Genomic DNA, 13,536 nt, shown 5'->3' with positions numbered 1-13,536 from the left:
TAGAAAAATTGGAAGAGGATAAGCCATTAAGTTTTCTAGGGGCTTTACTATTTCAGTACAAAAAAACGTTGCAAACACACATTACACCAACTGAAAAGTGGTAGAGACACAAGCCGCTAGGGAACTTAGCGGCTTCACAATAACGTGGACCCAGTCGCAAATGAACCCAAAAGTCTAATTAATTTGGTAAATAACACTATTTAGCCAAAAAATTCTTGCAAGACTTTGTTGGAAATTAAATTATAGTATAGTTGAACAAAATACCTTAACGACATAATAATTTTGACAGTTGATAATGAAGGTAGTTGGACGAGTAATCCAGAGAATACCATCCAAAAGAGCAGCTACATTTTCCTCGTCGTAGTCAAGCTCAAATTGTAAAGAAAAATTGTGTCGCGGGGAAACTTCAATTGCTTCTACTAGCTCACGTTCGAATGTTGCCTACCAAAACCAAATTAACTCCATAAAGTTATTATGTATAAAAGCAAGAAAATGAAAGTGCCTAAACAAAACTCGGTACTCACCATTGGCAAATTGAAGTTCACGGAAATAGTGGTCTTATTTCCGATTAAGGGTACGATAAATTCTCTCAGGTTCATCAACCACGTCGTGTCATAAGCGTCCCTCATAGTTATATTCCAGCTGCTCTTCTCTAGCTCAGTCACTGATCTACACAGAACACGCTTTGGAACTGTCGTGCCCGCAAAGTTGAACTCTCTCAGTTTCGGACAATTAAGATGTAATTCTTCTAAACCTTTAGTCCAACAATCGAGATATATTAAACTCAGACAATCAATATATACCTCCTTTACACAAGCGAAATCATTATCAATACTAAGCAAAATTAACTTCCTGAGAAGATTACTAGTTGCTTTAAATGTATCTGTATCGTGTATCTGTATAATTCCTTCTTCAAGAAGCGGAAATGTAGAAGTAAAGTCTTTTAACAAGGTAGGCTGGTCGAAGGTACACCAAGTTCGGTTTGAGGATCGTAGGTTATGCACTCAAGGTTAGTGTCTACGATGTCAATATAATCAAGCTCCCCACACTGTATTCCAATAACAGCTTTTTTCAGCTTAGGAAACTTCGAGAGCTCTAGGAATGTCATCTCGACACTGCAGTTTTCGAGGATTAGAGTTTCAATTCCTTGACAAAAAATTGTCAGGTTTTCCAAGGCATCATAGTCCATACAAACATGTGACAAACAGAGCCGCTTCAGAGACCAGAATTGATTAATCGGGTCACAACCCAACTTGCAAAATACTATGCAATTATAATGTACTTCTAATGTAATAAAATATTTTTATAATGTACTTCTAATGTAATAAAATATTTTTCAGCACTAACCTCTTGACATATACTATGCAATTATTGTTCTGATATGACCAAGACAATACAAGGAATTTTAATAAGATAAATAAATAAATTTAGTATCGATGAATTAGTACCCTCATGATTTTCCTACGAAAAAGTCCACGCTGATGGTTGAAACACAATAATTATCTTGATACTAGCTTTTCTAGACAAGAAAAATGCGGTACAAAAGGCCGAGACCCACATTCTAGAGTGTAGTGTGAGTTATAGAGAAAGGCAAGGTCGTGTTCTTTCTAGCTTTTTTTAGTTTGCTTCGGTTAAGTCTAGTTAAGTTCAGCCTTAGTCTCATCAGTTCAGCTCCAGTAAGTTCGGATTGTCTTAGTCAATTCAGCCTTATTCTGTTAAGTTTAGTCCAATTAAGAAGTGTTGATCAGTTCAGTTCAGTTAAACTCATTTCAACCCGAAAGAAGTAATTTCAGACAGGAGACAGAATTACAGTCATTTCATTTATTCAGTAAGAAAAACACTGGAGGTCCTTCATTTAGTCCAGTAAATGGAACCATTAGATACTACCCTTGATGGAGTTACTATAACTGGTATCAAAAAACCTAAACCAGAGCATCACCCCACCATACTTAGGCGACGATTTAATAGTCGGTAAGACTTGAGATATAAGAACCTGAGGCGGAATAAACCCGCTACCCGCCGCACCAGTAGCAGTAGGAATGCTAAGAAAAACTTGACCAACATTTACAATAGACCACTTACTCCAGGAGCTAAGTAATTGGTTGGTGTTGCCATTGTATTGGCAAGCAGCCGAAGGGTTGTTATAGAATTATACCCAAACAAAGTCGAAAACACTTAGATGTGCATCAGGAAAAGGGCATTGTGGTGCTGCCGATAGAAATACTTTCCTTTGTGGGGTACTGTGTCCTTGGAGGGCCTTGGCTAGGACGTCGTAGTTTGCTCCTGTCCCGGCTTCTATGTCAAAATCTATTCCGTCTAGAATTGCGTTTCCAAATGGGCCTAGAAAGTTGTTCCATAGGAAGGTTGCTACCTATGGAAAAGAAATTAACAAATGATTAACTTACAAGAACCAAACTCATTACAGAAAGTCTAGGGATTTTTTACTATTGTATTTTCACACCGAGAATTCTGAGCAGTTAAAGTTTATTCCGTAAAAAACGTTGACAGACTATCTCTTAATACGAGTTCCAAAAACAGTTTTTTTTTTCATATCAAAAATCTCGTAAAAACGATCCTTGGGGGACAAAGTTATGTTTTCGGATGTCGTAGACAAGATTTAAGCCAAATAAAGTTTTTTTTTTATTCTTTTACGGAGGTACAACTATACAAGTGAGAAAATTAAATAAGGGAATTGAAGGGTATAAATGAGAAAATTTCATTAATATTTATTGGCCTTATATTCGGCTAATTTAACTGATAAAGTCAATAATAACAAGTGATATTGATGACCGGAGTTCAAACCCCGTCAACATCAGAATTTTTTTTCTACCAGGTACTGTAGAGAAAACCTTGACTTGTATCTAAACAAAGGATAAATCGCTAATTGTTTTACCGATAAATTTACAAATCTATTCAAATCTGTAAGGCCAGATTGCCAGAAGTTACAGTATAAGGAGGAAGGATTAGTATTTAGTAAGAACCTACTGAGCATCAAAAGGAGAGGAAAGGGATTAAGTGCCAACACCACCACCCAAAGAGAGAAATACTTTGACACCGCTACTTTGGAAATACTTTGACACCGCTACTTTGGCAACTAGCGATATCGTTTCCGATGCTGCTGCAAGTTCCTGCTGTAAGATAAACTTTACGATTTCAATGATGAAATCAGTCCCAAGAATCAATATAGATTTGATTAATTCAACCCTAATGCCTTCAATAGATGGAATAAAGAAAACTTACTTTGATCCATGCACTACTACAAATGCAGGCAACTACAACGCCCCTTTAACAACGCTTATTTACGAAAATCACCATAAGACGTTGTAGAATGGATGGCGCGAATTTTACTAAAATTAATTACAACGGTTATGTGTTGATAACCGTTGTTATAGGTTTTAACAACGGGCCAAACTTGCACAACCGTTGTTAATATAAAAATTAATAACAACAGTTTACTCTGTAATACATTATAACCGTTGTTAATAATTTGGCGCAAAATTGGCGCAAATTTAGTGAAAAGTAATTATAACGGTTATATATAAATCCGTTGTTAATACTTTTTAACAACGGATTTCTAAGGACCCGTTGTTAATATATTCTCTAATGACAACGGGTTTTTGTGTAAAAACTGTTGTCAATACTTTCCATAATATAAACCACACAAACACAGATCAACTACAGCCACGAACACAAACCTAACACAAACACAAACATACACAAACACAAACACACACTTTCTCATCGTCTCTTTCTCTCTTTCTCATCGTCGCTTTATCATCTCCGTCACTGTTGTTGTCATCGTCTCTTGCTTTCTCTAATTATCAGGTAAATATGCATGGTTTAGTTTAGGTTTTGTCATCTCAGTCATTATTTTCTTTCTCTAATTATTTCATTTGCATGTGTTTTTATCGATCATTATGTTCTTTCTCTAAGTATTATTCGCTTAATTAGTTTTATCATTGTTGTTTTTCTGCGTTTATTAGCTTGTAAAACAAATTAAATAAAATAAAACAAAGAAGAAGATGATAGAGAGGAATGCATAATAAACTTAATTAATTAATATATATATATAAATACATAAAAAAACGAATTACATTGCTAAAAATGCAATTCTTAGATATGCATAGAGAGTCTTATTCTCTTCTATGATATCCATCCTCTCCTCCTTTGCTATTTGGAGGTTTCGTTCAGCAGTTGCTATATCGTCATATAGCTGCAACAACTGCTGCTCTGTCAAGCCATTTTTTTTGGCGTCCTTGAGTGCGATCCGAGCTTCCTCAAGGTAGCTCCTGAACCTGTCCTCGATGTCCAGCAACCGGCGGATGAAACTCTTGTTGTACTCGGTCATAATGCATGTCTTACGGATGGTATCATTCATTGTTGATGAAGTTTGAAGTTTGTTTGAAATATTTAGGGTTTGGAGTTTCTTTTAGCAGTTTTGGGTTTGGAGATAGTGAGGTAATGGAATGGTTATTGAGATAATGCATGAATTTATACTTAGTAATGTGTCGTTTGAGTTGTTTTTTAATTAATATATGTTTAGGAAGTTGTGCCATCATATCTGCTTCAAATCTTATAACCCTTCTCATTCCATATATTGTCCTTTCATATGCAGGGATTTGGCAGTAATAATGCATGCATCAGAATTATAAGCGCAGTAATAATGCATGCATCTAGTAATATATAATTTAATTTTTTTTTTTAAAAAAATCAACAACAATGGTTTTTTAAAAAAAACCCGTTGTCTTTAGTTATAACAACGGTTTTTTCTACTGTAACCGTTGTTATAACTTTCCCACCAAAATTTAGTCACACTTTCCACAACGGGTTTTTCTACTTTAAACCGTTGTTAATAGTTTTCACAACGGGTTTCTTAGGAAAACCAACCGTTGTTAAAACCTTTTACAACGGACGCTTTAACAACGTCCGCTTTTTTATATAACAACGGTTTTTAACCGTTGTTATAGCCTGTATCTGTAGTAGTGATGTCTTACAGACGCATTAAATACAATAAGAAGTATACGCACTTTATTCTCCTCCTTGACCCTTCCTTAATGTTTCTTGATAATGGAGGAAGAAATTGTCTTTCACCCTTTTGTTTCAGTGTACGTATGTTCTTTGTGTTTTCTTTTTTTTTTTTAGGATGAAATTGTAGGGAAATATCCGTAAAATTCCCATAAATTTTAGGACTATAACGTAGATTTAGCATGTGATTATTGTCATAAAACATAAATACAAGAGAAACGATAAAGGTAAAGAATCAACCTCGGGTCCTAGTGCAATTCGGCAAAATGAACAGAAATCAACGTAGATTTCCTCCTAATTGTTGCACCCAAGACCGTCTGAGAATATGCCCTTGTGCTAGAATGTATTCTCTAATTGCCTTGCAATATTGAGAGAATTTGTTGTGAGTTTCTTTAGATGTGAGATCTAGGTTTTGAGAGGAAATGTTCTCAAAACCCTAATAATTTTACAAATGAAAACGATTAGGTTACAAAGAGGAGAAGCTCTCCTTTTGTTCCTCTCATTCGGCCAGCCGAGCCCTCATGGGGAAGTGGGCTTCCACTTCCTCTTATTTTTACCTCGTGGTCCGGTTCTTAAAATTCTAAATGTATATGACACGCTTTTATTATAAATCGTCATCGGTTATCGGTTATTAAAACATCAACTAATAACACGGATTAGTTGAAATATTAATACATGTCCGACAAAGACAATATTGTATAATTAATTCAATATACATCAATTAAATATAATCGTTAATATTTAATTTACGAATTAACCGCTTAATTCGTCTTAGCCATTATTATTTAATCCGTATCAAATAATCATCTCAACATCGTGTTTGACTAATTATTAGTCAATGACTGGACTAATCGCTTAGTCAACTTTGGCATCAATATGATCGTATTTTCATACCGTCACATCTCTCAAACGTATCCTATAGGTGTGACTTTTAGGGACAGTTGATCACCGCCATCTGTATGACAATAACGTCAAACTTATCTAGCAAGCCAACCGTTATTGATAAACGTGGACCAACCGATTATAATACAAAAGTATACCCTTTGATCCTTTTAGAGATTTATAAGTCCTTGCACTAATCGTAGAGGACACCGGCCCAACAAGCTCCCACTTGTCCGTACAAGTGTACGTGCAATGACGTTATCCGCACTCTCTGGAGGACACAAGCTCAACAAACTCCCACTTGTCCGTACAAGTGTATGTGCGATAACCGATTCTCATATTCATTTAAAATTTCTCCCACTCAATGTAAAACAATTTGCAGATCCGGATCCGCAAAGGTCGTATTCTACAATCGATCTGTATCAAGAGTGGTTTCCCCGACTAGAGAGTAACTCAAGCGATAAAACAATTCGTATTCGAGCATGGCCATGCATTTGATTCTGACTCCTCGAGTGGCCCCGAGAAATATCGAGTACCGATAAAGGTGAATATTTCCTTCAACTCGACTCCTTCAATCTAAGCGCAGCATGAAATGACCAGAAAAAATCTACTTGGCCCCGTTACATTACGGATGACCGTGAGAAAGAAACCAAAGTCACCCAAAATCGGCCTTAGTCTCAAGAGACAGTCGATAGTCAAAAGAATCGACTCTTAGGATCACCATGGAGGTCCTATCCACGACCAGGCACCGAATGTTATAAAACATTTAGGACTCCACGTCGATGTCACAATTGTGTCCTACGAGATATCCGTATAAATCGCCTCTGTGATTGGTCAGTCAACCTTTTGACTTATGGCTCGTTGAACCCACCATCAACCAACGTCACAAAATAATTACCTTGAGTTATCAGCTCACGTGGGCAATTAAGGACCAAAAATATAATGTTTGTTCAGTTCACTTTGTGGTGTTCAAAATTGTCGTACAAAACCACATGAAAAACAAAATATATAAATATCAAAACGATGATGTCGTATAGAGTACATAAGAGAATGAATCTAATCCATAAAAGAGTACTACAACTTAGGAACACGTTTAATTCCCATGGAATTAACATGCCCTTCATGCTTATCTTGTCGTAATGGTTTAGTGAGAGGATCTGCTATGTTGTCATCTGTAGCAATCTTTTCTATCACTACTTCCTTTTGCTCCACGTAATCTCGGATTAGATGAGCTTTCCGTTGTACATGTCTAGACTTGTTGCTAGACTTTGGCTCCTTAGCTTGGAAGATGGCACCTCTATTGTCGCAATAGATGGTGATCGGGTCATTCGAACTAGGCACTACGAATAGTCCTTGTAAGAATTGACGCATCCATATCGCTTCCTTTGCGGCCTTCGGACGCGGCATAGTACTCGGACTCGAGTCGTAGAATCTTTTGTAACACTTTGTTTGGAACTCTTCCGGTGATCTGCAGCGCCATTAAGAGTAAAAACGAATCAGATCGAGATTTCGAGTCATCTCGATCCGTTTGGAAGCTAGCATCTGCGTAACCGGTTGCGCATAGCTTTTGATCGCCTCCATAAGTCAATGCCCAATCTTTAGTCCTCCGTAGGTACTTAAGAATGTTCTTGACAGCCATCCAATGTGATTCACCTGGATCTTTGTTGGAATCGACTTGTCATACTCAATGCATATGCCACGCCCGGACGTGTGCATATCATGGCATACATGATTGATCCTATAGCCGAGGCATAAGGAATCAGTGTCATGCGCTCTTTCTCTTCCGGTGTCTCGGTGCCCGAGATTTACTCAAATGCACCCCGGAGCCATAGGAAGGAACCCTTTTGGAGTTAGTCATTTGAATCTCTCTAGGATCTTGTCTATGTAAGACTCGATCGAGAGATAACATCCGACGTGATCTATCTCGATAGATACGGATGCCCAGAATTCTTTGTGCCTCACCCAGATCTTTCATCTGGAAATGGTTCTTCAACCATACTTTTACCGAAGTTAAGAGAGGTATGTCATTCCCAATCAGGAGTATGTCATCGACATACAATATTAGGAAGACAATCTTGCTCCCACTCGACTTGATATAAAGACATGGTTCCTCGACCGATCGAGTAAATCCATTTTCTTTAATCACTTGGTCGAATCGATGATTCCAACTCCGAGATGCTTGCTTAAGCCCGTAAATGGAACGCTTAAGCTTGCACACTTTCTTAGGATGTTCAGGATCGATGAAACCTTCGGGTTGTACCATGTACAACTCTTCCTCCAAAAAACCGTTTAAGAAGGCGGTTTTCACATCCATCTGCCAAATTTCATAGTCATGAAAAGCGGCAATCGCTAAGATAATCCGAATGGAACGCAGCATGACTACGGGTGCAAAAATTTCATCGTAGTGCAGACCTGGCACTTGGGTGAAACCTTTAGTAACTAGTCGTGCTTTATAGATATCTTGTTGACCTTCCACATAATGCTTTATCTTGTAAAGCCATTTGCATTGAAGGGGACGAACCTTAGCAGGTAAGTCAACAAGATCCCATACGTTGTTCTCATACATGGAGTCCATCTCGGATTGCATGGCCTCAAGCCATAGCTTAGAGTCAGAACTAGTCATGGCACCTTTATAGGTCGCGGGTTCACTACTCGTTAAAAGTAGAATGTCATCTATGTCATGTTCCTCGACCATACCTATGTATCTGTCCGGAGGAATAGAGACTCTTCCCGACCTCCTAGGTTCCTCAGGAATATTCACCGCAGCCGGGATTGAAGGAATTGGTTCCTCCAATGGTTGCTCGGTATTTGGTTATGGAATCTCCGACAGGTCGAAGGTTCTATCACTCTTTGCATTCTCGAGAAATTCCTTCTCTAAGAATGTCGCACTGGCCGCAACAAAAACACGTTGTTCGGTTGGCGAATAAAAGTAATGACCAAGTGTTCCTTTAGGATAACCTATAAAGTATGTCTTGACCGATCGCGGGCCAAGCTTATCCTCGTGTCTCAACTTGACATAAGCCTCGCAGCCCCAAACCCGTATAAAGGACAAGTTCGGGACCGTTCCCTTCCATAGTTCATATGGAGTCTTGTCAACAGCTTTAGACGGACTTCGGTTAAGTATTAGAGCAAATTGGAAGAGCATAACCCCACAATGAGTCGGCAACACGGTGTGACTCATCATGGATCGAACCATATCAAGTAGTGTTCGATTTCTCCGTTCGGACACACCATTCAACCGAGGTGTTCGGTGGAGTTAAGCGTAAGGCAATCCACGAGTCTTTGAGGTGTTGATCAAACTCGTGAGAAAGATACTCGCCACCACGGCCCGAGCGTAGTGTTTTAATCTTTCTACCCGGAGCTTCATGCCCGACTACTGGTATTCCTTGAATTTCTCAAAGGATTCACTTTTGTGCTTCATTAAGTAGACATAGCCATATCTACTTAAATCGTCCGTGAAAGTGATGAAATACCTATAGCCTTCTCGTGCGGTGATTGACATAGGCCCACACACATCCGTATGTATGAGTCCTAATAGGTCAACAGCGCGCATTCCAACACCTTTGAAGGAAATTCGAGTCATCTTACCGATGAGACATGATTCACACGTGACAAATGATTGAAAATCAAAGGCCGAGATAGCTCCATTCTTTATGAAATTTGTTTTACGCGTTTCTCATTAATGTGTCCCATACGGCGATTGCCATAGATACGTTTGATCTTTGTCACCAACCTTTAACTTTTTATTCATTACGTGTAATATTTCGGTGGTATGATCTAAAACATAAATTCCGTTCATGGAGACCGCCTTGCCATAAATCATATCGTGTAATGAGAAAATGCAAGAATTATTCTCTATTACAAATAAAAAACCAAGTTTGTCAAGTGCGAAACCTGAAATAATGTTTTTAGAAAGACTGGTACATAATAAGCGAGTTATATAAAAATAACTCAAATCCGCTAGGAAAGTGGATCACGTATGTTCCCCTCGAGACGGCATCCACTCGTGCTCCATTCCCGACACGCAGGTCCACCTCACCCTTTACGAGGGGTTCGATGTTTGAGCCCCGCACATGATTACACGAGATGAGAACCACAACCAAGTATCTAGTACCCAAGTTAGTAACTTGCGTGGTTAATCTCAATCATATGAATAAAAGTAGAAGAGAAAGAAGACATACCAACAGGTTTAACGCAACCTGCTTTTATGTCCTCATGATAAACAGGACATGTGCGCCTCCAATGCCCAGTCTTGTGGCAATGATGGCATTCCATGTTTTCGGTTTTGCTCTTTGTCGCGCCTGATGAGTTACTTGCCTCACCAGGCCCACTCTTACCTGATCCCGACTTCTTGAACTTCGGTTTACCTACCGCTAGGTCTGCTGGAGCTTTGCCCTTACCCTTGCCCTTGTTTGACACAACGAGAACATCCTGTTTCAAGCTCCCACTGAACTTCATGTCCTTCTCGGTGCATACGAGAAGGGAGTGCGATTCATGGGGACTTTTCTTCAAATCATTCATATAGTAATTCGCTCTAAAGAGCGCAAAACCATCGTGGAGTGAATGAAGCATGCGGTCAATCACAATGTTCTCGCTGATTTTACAATCAGCGTCTCCGACTTCTCGACATTCTCAATCATCTTTGAGAATGTGTGGGCTAACTGGTTGGCCCTTCTGGAGTCTCGCATCAAATAAGCGAGTGGTATGCTCATAGGTCACGATTCTCGGAGCTTTCGAGAATTCCTTGGTGAGCGTGGTGAAAATCTTGTTCGCACCTTGGGCTATGAAGCGTTTCTGCAAATTGGATTCCATTGCAAAAATGAGTACGTTTTTAATCGCACCCGCTTCCATGACGAAATCGTTATACTTGGCGATCTCGTTAGCTCCAGCCGTGGGGCCTGGGTTTGACGGGATGGGCTCGATCGAAACTTGAGCTTCCGTCACCGTGCGGCAACATTCCGTAATGCCGCCTCCCAGTCGCGAAGTTTGATCTATCATTCTTGATCGAGTTGGTGATTCATCGATTCATGAAGATCCGAAGCCGGGACTCACGGTCCAATGTGGCACTTGGCATTGGGTCGTCAAGACGGCCAGCCATATTGTTATTAGCGAGTTTAAGTGATCGTGATCTACCTTTGAAAAAGAAAGGAAAAACAAAACGAAATAAGCAACTCATCGAGGTGATTTAAGTCTATTAAAAATTCATTTTAATCATGTAGACTCATTGCACTTGCATAATTGATCTCCCTCAAGAATAATACAAGTGATCCCAAGACTCAATTTCCGTAAATTGATAAGCCAACTGTTTAGCTAGTTCTTCCGTAAGAACTCTTGGTCGATAGATTTCCGTAAATCCTATCTATAGTCCACTATAATCACAGGATCGTACGAGTGACCATAGTGTTGAGATAAAATAAGTCAATCAGTTCCAACTTACCCGACGTAGAAGGGGTCATATTATGCCTATCGACGAAGAAGGGATTCATTGGAGTTTGACCTATAAATACTATTCTCAATTTTTGGTTATACGAGGAAGATCCCATCAACTTAGTTTTAATTCATTTTTAAGTGAACGAATAACTAGCATTACGTGGATGAATTAACTTAGGTGATGGCTTAAAAAAAGATCGTGTGACATAAGATTGTCATAGAAAACTAACGCGTGACCTCTATATGAGTCAGTTTTCATGCAAATATTAGGTGGTTTGGTTTTTAGGCGGAATATGATGCAATCTATCGTTACGATAAAATAAATAAAAGAATGCAAAACGTAAATAAAAATTCCTAGTGTGGCCTATCCTAGTAAAAAGAACATAATACAACTTTGGAATCCACCGTTGGACCCGAGAAGCTTGTCTTGATGTTCCATCTTTGTCCATGTAGCGGGAGTGAGCATCCGATCTCCATCTTTGGTCTTCTCAAAATTACAATTAAAATTTACAAAAATAAACCTATTTACATTCTAAATAAAAACTGTAATTACAAGGAAAAAATCAAAATGGAGATACGAGATCTCAAAATACAACCAAGACCGTGTTCCATCATTACGGTAACACGTTCTACTAAGGCCACACTAAGTTACAACCGTTTGTAAAATAAATAAATACGTAATAAAAGCATTCAAAACATTCAAAATAACGATAAATATAATGCATCAACTAAAAAAAATTTATTCGTGACATAATTCCGTAATTATGTTAAATTTATCCAAACCACCAAAGACAATTAAAATTATGTGATAAAACCGATTTAATCAACTTAATTTTAATTCATTACAATCCGTTACTTTAAATCGTTTTAAAATAACTAAATGGTACGTGAGTGAACCGTTTCACTATCAAGCGAGTGTACAACATCCGTATGATGTACATTTTATGGCCAAAAGAGAATTTAAAACAAAAAGAATAAAATTCAAAGCTGCCAAAACGAAATCCCTCGATCCAGGGACAAAAGTTCTCGATCGAGGAACAAAAGGGGTCGATCGAATGAAGCTGCCATTCGATCGATAGGTTGCCAAACAGTAAGTACTCGATCGACAGGACTCGAGGTCGATCGAGGACTCATATTAGCAATACTGCTCGATCGAGTACGAGGATTTCTCGATCGAGCAGTGGGGTTTTAAAAGAGGTCGATCGAGTGAAGCATGTGCTCGATCGAACGAAAACGACACTGATAGAGGTCTCGATCGAGTAGAAAATTGCTCGACCGAGAGCAAAACATGCTGAAACTTTAAAAACCCTCGTGAAAACAATTGGTAAAACAAAAACCAATGCAATTTTGATCTAAAACGCATAAAATCAATTCTACAATTGACAAAACTTAACATATTGCTATAATCTCCGTATAAAATAACAATATGCAAAAGAACAAATCAAAAACAAGATCAGCCGTGTGTATACATGACACGGTTTTCAAGAACAGAAAACAACCGAAATAAAAATTCCAGCCGCACGGTTTTCTAGACAAAAACAAGATCGTTTCAAATCGTTTTTATGAAAATCACATTGAAAAATATACGTGGCCTCGCTCTGATACCACTTGTAGGGAAATATCCGTAAAATTCCCATAAATTTTAGGACTATAACGTAGATTTAGCATGTGATTATTGTCATAAAACATAAATACAAGAGAAACGATAAAGGTAAAGAATCAACCTCGGGTCCTAGTGCAATTCGGCAAAATGAACAGAAATCAATGTAGATTTCCTCCTAATTGTTGCACCCAAGACCGTCTGAGAATATGCCCTTGTGCTAGAATGTATTCTCTAATTGCCTTGCAATATTGAGAGAATTTGTTGTGAGTTTCTTTAGATGTGAGATCTAGGTTTTGAGAGGAAATGTTCTCAAAACCCTAATAATTTTACAAATGAAAACGATTAGGTTGCAAAGAGGAGAAGCTCTCCTTTTGTTCCTCTCATTCGGCCAGCCGAGCCCTCATGGGGAAGTGGGCTTCCACTTCCTCTTATTTTTACCTCGTGGTCCGGTTCGTAAAATTTTAAATGTATATGACACGCTTTTATTATAAATCGTCATCGGTTATCGAATATTAAAACATCAACTAATAACACGAATTAGTTGAAATATTAATACATGTCCGACAAAGACAATATTGTATAATTAATTCAATATA

The 13,536-nt window shown here is 38.4% G+C and overlaps 1 pseudogene; it reads right to left on the bottom strand.

The window, feature by feature from the left end:
- Positions 1–1,846: 1,846 nt before the first annotated feature.
- The window catches only part of LOC141608531 (acidic endochitinase-like), a 38,187-nt pseudogene continuing 26,497 nt past the window's right edge, over positions 1,847–13,536 (bottom strand).

This window comes from Silene latifolia, chromosome 10, assembly GCF_048544455.1.
Source record: "Silene latifolia isolate original U9 population chromosome 10, ASM4854445v1, whole genome shotgun sequence".
Lineage (NCBI taxonomy): Eukaryota > Viridiplantae > Streptophyta > Magnoliopsida > Caryophyllales > Caryophyllaceae > Silene > Silene latifolia.
Note: the sequence above shows the minus strand (reverse complement) of the source record. Positions and strands in the feature narration are given on the sequence as shown.